At 38.5% G+C, this 6,572-nt stretch overlaps 1 protein-coding gene across 1 annotated transcript in view; it reads right to left on the bottom strand.

Moving 5' to 3' along the window:
• The window catches only part of PMFBP1 (polyamine modulated factor 1 binding protein 1), a 40,179-nt gene that overhangs the window by 27,753 nt on the left and 5,854 nt on the right, over window positions 1-6,572 (bottom strand). The gene's annotated exons all lie outside the window — the stretch shown is intronic.

Genomic DNA, 6,572 nt, shown 5'->3' with positions numbered 1-6,572 from the left:
ATTAATACCGTAGACTTTACTGGCATGTCCTTCTAATGGCATTTTACATTCTGCCTTGCATTGTAATGATCTCTATGTATCTTATCTTGTAAGTAGATTATAAACTCCTGGAGGGCAGGGGCCATATATGTTCCTATAGGACCTAGATAAGAGATTCATACACAGCTAGGTATTGAAAGAGAGAAGGAAATAAAATAGAGAATAAGCAATCTCATTGGTTCACGAGAATTTGAGCTTGTGGCTTTGGCCTCATTTAACACAGTACTTTCAGACCTTAAAAAAATTAACTTTTTTTTATAGTCTTATTGAGGTATACTTCATATATCATAAAATTCAACCATCGTAAGTATACAATGTAATGATTTATAGCAAATGTATAGAGCTGTGTGATCATTGTCACAATCCAGTTTTAGAACATTTCCATCGCCCCGGAAAATTCCTTCATGCCTATTTGTCACTCCCATTCCTACCCCCAGCTCCAGGCAACCACTAAGCTGCTTTCTGCCTCCATGGATTTGCCCTTTCCAGACATTTAATATAAGTGGAATTGTATAAAATGCCATCTTTTGTGTCTGGTTTCTTTCACTTAGCATAATGTTTTTGAGGTTCATCCAGGATCTAGCAAGAATCAGTATTCTGTTCTTTTTTCCTGTTTAATATATCACATTTTGTTCATCTGTTCACCGGTTGATGAATATTTGAATTGTTTTGGTTTTGGGCTATTATAAATAATGCTGCTACAAATATTAACATAGTAGCTGTTATGTGGATATGATATTTTCATTTTTTTAATTTAGGATATTTTATTATTTTTTCTGTCTCAATGTCAGATCCACAGAACTTGTTATAAGTAATCTCTTTGTATACTATTGTTCTAATTTGGACATTTTGGACTCTGTGGAAAATAACCATTTCCCCTTCAGTTTAATTATGATATTTTCATTTAATTAATTTGTTTAGCAAATATTATGGTACACCTACTATGTGTTGAGCACTGTACTAAGTAAGTAAAATTATTTTATAAACAGAAGTTTATAAAATAGGCAGAATCTGTCTTCATGGAGTTTGCATCTAATGAGGGGGTAGAGTGGGAGGGAGGGGGCAAATTAAACAAGTAAATTATGTAGCGTATTAAAAGAAAAAGTGCTATGGAGGAGAGTAAAGCAGGGGAGCGAGGTGAAGAATGCCAAGATAGAGGCATTTGCAATTTTGAATTAAGCATTTTCATGGAGGACCACACTGAGCAGGTGACATCTGAGCCAAGACTTGACGAAGGCAGAGAAGGAGCCTGGTGAGAATCACAGCAGGAACATTTTGGGGAGAGAAAACAGCAAGTGCTAAGGCCAGGAGGTGGGAGGATCCCAGTGGTGTTTGAGAGGACACTTTGATCTGGCTGGAGCAGAGAGAATAAAGGGGAGAAAGGAAAAGGAGGTGACGTCCCTTAGGGCCATATATGCCATTTTTAAGACTTTAACTTCTCTTTTCAGGGAGATAAAAGACCATTACAGGGTACCAAGCAGAGAAGTGACATAATCTCGTTTAGATGTTACAAAGGACATATTGGCTGTTCTATTGAAAATCAATACAGGGAGGCAGAAGCAAGGGAGACCAGTGAGGAGGACACTGCGAGAATGCAGGTGAGAAAGGATGACGGCATGGACCAAGGCGGTAGCAGCAGAAGGTGGAAGAAGTGGTTGGATTTAGATATATTTTGAAAGTAGATCCCACAGATTTGCTGCTGCATTAGATGTAGGGTGGTGGGAGATGATGATCATCCAAGGCCGGATGACTTCAAAGTTTTGGTCTGAGTACCTGGAGAGATGGAGTTTTAATGAGATTAAGTAAAAGCTGGGACCCAAAAGACAGAAAATCTTCTCCAGTGAGAGTGGGTGGGAGCAGCACAGATAAGGGAGGCTTAGCCCAGCTCAGAACCAGAAAGTCAACAGCTGATTATGTCAGTTCAATCTGAGGCACTCTTTTCAGTTCTCCTGGAAGTCGATTTCATTCTCAATGCCTCCGAATAGAGAAGCCAGACAAAGAAAATGGACCACAACTGTCAAGGGGAAAAAGAAATCCTAGCTGGCAAAAACCAGCTAAATTCTTGGCCTGAATATCCGGTGTCTGTGGACAGGGGGAAGTTGATGAGCCTTCGTTCCTGAGCCAAACAAAGCTAAATTTTGTATTTAATTTGTGTAGCTATAATTTCCAGCATTTATATTAAATGTTTTTAGTTAAGTGCTTTTCATTCTTTTCAAGATAAGAATGTCATTATTCTTACATCTTATCTGTGAATGGGGTTCAAAGAGAAGGGACTTGGGAGGTGTGTGTGTGTGTGTGCGTGCAGGCATGTGCATGGGTGTGTGTTCTTGCACGTGTACAGGGGAGGTTCTCAAGAGCCCAAGTCCTCTGTCTATACAGGTAAGCTGGGGGTGGGAAGCTATCTGGAAAAAGACATGGTCACAAATAAGTATTTAATGTGGCTAGAACTAAAGCAAAGGAGTGAACATTCTAGGGTAGGCTTCAGTCAGAGGGCTTATTTTAATAAAGCAAATATCCAATAAAATCATCAAAATTTGTGAAAATCTAATTTCTCTTGGCTTTGTTGAATGTAACTTGACCTCTGAGAATCAGGACACTGGATTTCTGGTCCTCCTAGCGCTTGTGTGTAACTATTGATTTGGACCTGCCTCTCCACTGTTGGATATGTATGACCACTTGAAAATTAACTGTGGTTCCTTATTGTGCATACTTTCTTTGCTTCCCCTTATTCCCATGTCCCCATTTCCTCTTCATTACCCAAAAGAATGAGAGGAGTGGAAGTCAAAGTCTTTAGGGCTTTCCCTTCTGGTGAGTGGTACATCAGCTATACTCAGGTGTGTTCATAATTATTCTGTGGCTTTAAAGCCTCCTCTGGGTAAAGAATGTCTTTACCTGTGTGTATGAAGTTTAGCAGCATGGCAGTGAGACTGAGTGAATCGTCAGTAATTTCTCCTCCCCAGAGGTCATGGTGAATCTTCTGGGTTTAACTGTGGTTTGAGGTATATGATGGATGAACCAGATGATGAGAGTTCACTCAAATCTTCCAGTACAGGGCAAACAATTTGTCTGGTTATAAAGATCCAAAAGCTGCTCATATATACAGAGAAACTAGAGTTTTCTTAGATGAGAATTTTAAACATTTGCATACTATAAGTACCTATGAGTTTTGAGGAATCAAATTTCAAAGACTTGGAGAAATGCCTAGACTATTTGAGACCGATTAAATTTCTACTTATTCATCCTTAAGTATTCAAAAGATTATTTTTCCTAATTCTAAATGAATAGAAAATGACATGCTATGGATTAAGCCTACGTTTCACTTATATGTGCCAAAAAGCCATATCATAAAAGCATTAATGTATTTCCTATTGCTTCTTTGTCTTCTTCTCTTAAAGTTTTCTTTCTAGTGAAGACATAGGTATTTTATTAGATTTTTATTTGACCTGTAAACAGATCTGGAGAAAATGAGCAAGTTGGACGTGATTCTATGGAAGTAAGATTAGTACTTAGAATGACTATCCAGACTTGGACATGATTCTGGACGCCATCTGGTCCACCACGTTTCTCAGATAGATTTCTATCCAGGCCTCAACTGTTTTAAAAGATGGAGAGCATTGTCCACCTGCAGGAATCTGTTCCCATATTTAGTCAACCTTTTAGCCCAACTTATGGTCGAAGAGATTACAGCTATTACTCTGTTCTTGTATATGTGGCCACTTGATCGCAGAAGGAAATTAATTGGCCTGGCATGATTTGCCTTTCAAAAAGTCACATTGGTTTCCACCCAATACTTTGTGCTTTTCACGTTGACGCTAATTGATTGATGTTAAGTTCTATATTTTCCCTGATATTCAAGTTAAGCTGACAGGTCTGTAATTACCAGGATTGTCCTTTTTCCCTGTTTAAAAAGATGAGCACTTCATTTACCCTTTTTTCTGTCTATAGGGACTTTCTTTATCCTCTTGAGTTCTTAAAAATAATCACTAGCAGCTATGTAATAACACCTGCCAATTCCTTAAGCACTCTTTGAAGTATGTCATCAGGCTTTGCTGATTTGCCTAAAGCTGGCTTTTCAAAATACTTTTTAACCACTTTATTCCTTATTCTAGTTGGTACTCTTCTGTCTCAGGTTGGCATTGATCTGATAACCAGATCCCTGGTTTCTTCATCTAAGAACTGAAAGTCTCATTTTTTCCCAGTCAATGTCATGAACTTCTTTCCTTTTTTTTTTTTTTTTGAGGTGTTGAGATATTTTCTTTGTAACTCTGGTCTAGACTTAGATCACTAGATAGGTTTATCTGTTACATTTTATGTCTTCTACAAATTACATGTCTTGTACTTTCTCCAATGTAGAACTGTGTGTTTATGTGGCATGCGTTTCTTTTGGACGCATCTTTGTGATTTAGACCTTCTCACGAGTGACCTCTGCTTACCAGAGATTTACTTAAAAAAACTATTTTGAAGTAATTTTAGGTTTCTAGAAAATTACAAAAGTAGTACAGGCAGTTCTCATAGACTCTTTATCTAGCTTCCCCTAATATTAACATTTTATATAAACAGAGTATATTTGTCCATACTAAGAAATTAATATTGGTAGATTATTATTCCCTAAACTAATACTTTATTTGGATTTATCCAGTTTTTTGACTGATGTGTGTGTGTTTTTTTTCTGTTCCAGGATCCAATCCAGATCCCCCATTGCATTTAATAGATTTACTTAATTTTTTTTTTCATTCTGAATGATTCAAAGTGATATCTGTACGTGATAATTTCCATTGAGAGTCTATTATAATCTTTACATATTCAACTAATTACTTTTATCTGCAGAAATAAAACTTCTCAGAATTTTATGCTAAAAATAATGTCCTCCATACACTTCAAAGATGAGTTTGACAATCTGAGCCCTGCTGAATGTCAGGGCATTCTATCCATGCCACCACCAGGGCCAGAGAAGCCTGGGAAATTGCTCAAAAAGATACTTCCTTTTCTGGTTTGATGATCACGGTATCTCTATCGTTCTTTTCGCCTTTAACTTTATTGAGGCACTCTTTTGATTCCTGGGCAGGGTGGGGACTAGAGTGAAGCAACTAAGTGCAAATTTCAAGGAGGCTCTGAGTTGAGCAAGTGCAGGGTTGACACCTGAAGAGTGAATGCCCCTAAAATTCTGCACCCTAGGCACCTCACTTGTTTTACCCTGGTCCCAGCTACGTCCCTGGAGTTTGGAGTACAACGTATTCTTGATTTACAAGGTATGTCATTTTCTTTCCTCATCACCCACTCCCTGCTCACCTCTCCTTTAGTTATACATAATATCTGATATAATGTTTTAATTTTCTTGCATAACTGTGGTCCTGAAGTACGGCCTCCTGCTTGTTTCCCCACTCCTTGTTAGCCATCAGTCAACATTTCAGAAAGTCTTGGGTTTTCCCTTTGTTCCCATATTACATTTTCTTGTGGAAGGCAGATCTTGCAGGGATTTTCTGAGTGGATGAGTATAAGTCTACATCTAATTGTGTATTTGTATGCGTAGTCTGCAATTTAAATTCTGCACTAAGTGCTAGGAGAAAAAAAGAGCCTGTTTTAAAGCTTGTTTCAAGCTGTTAGACCTTCTTCTAGGCAATTAGTATAATAAAATGAGACTTAATACCTTTCTCCTTCCAAGTTGCCAGGTACATTTATAAGCCATGTGGCTTTCCCTGACTAGGGGAATAAATAAACTCATGACAGCAATGGTGAAAATATTCTAAAACATTAATATTTAGAAAGAAGTAAATTGTGATAGTCTTCTTGAGATTCGTTTAAGAAAAACCGATGGATTTGTCTATATTCCTGACTTCCTAGGGAAAGGACAGCAATGCTTGGTAAGAGGTAAGAGGGAATCGCTTTGTTGTTAGCAGTTTTAGGGCACTTCAGAGGAAAATTGGTGGTTTCTGTAGGGAGGTGGTGAGTCTTAGGAGAACTTTAACAAGCACAATGAAGAGAGACCAGGCCCTTGACCACAAATGTCAAAGAATATGATAGTTGCTTACACAGCAGCTAAGAGGCTAACTTGGGGGTCTGGTAACAGGTCTGTGTGACCAGGACATGTTTATGGTTGCCAAGAACTCAAATTCCTAAATGGAAATGAAGACTGCAAAGTAAGGAATTCTTGGAAACCCTAAGATTTTAGAGAGCTTTGGGAAAATATCTTCCAGCTGCACCCCCCCTAGATTCTGTGGATAAATTTAGAGACTGCTTTCAAGTCTTAGCCCTACAGTTTCCGAAGAGAGAAAATCTCAGGCTGAAATGAAGCTGCCTCAGCTAATGAACTGTGTAGGCTACAGATAAATATTCAAAATCACACAGTCTCAAGAAAGATGATCATGCCAGGAGGTCCTTTTGCTCACACATGCGTAGGACAAGTGTTACTGGGTGTTTTGGCTTGGGCACCACCAGAAGCAAGCCCCGTGGCAAGGAACTGAATGTCAAGTAGTGGTTTATGTGGGAGGTGATCTTAGGAAACTCAGGGAGGGCAGCGGGAAAATGGGACAAAG

Source organism: Pteropus alecto, unplaced genomic scaffold (genome assembly GCF_000325575.1).
Source record: "Pteropus alecto unplaced genomic scaffold, ASM32557v1 scaffold42, whole genome shotgun sequence".
Lineage (NCBI taxonomy): Eukaryota > Metazoa > Chordata > Mammalia > Chiroptera > Pteropodidae > Pteropus > Pteropus alecto.
Note: the sequence above shows the minus strand (reverse complement) of the source record. Positions and strands in the feature narration are given on the sequence as shown.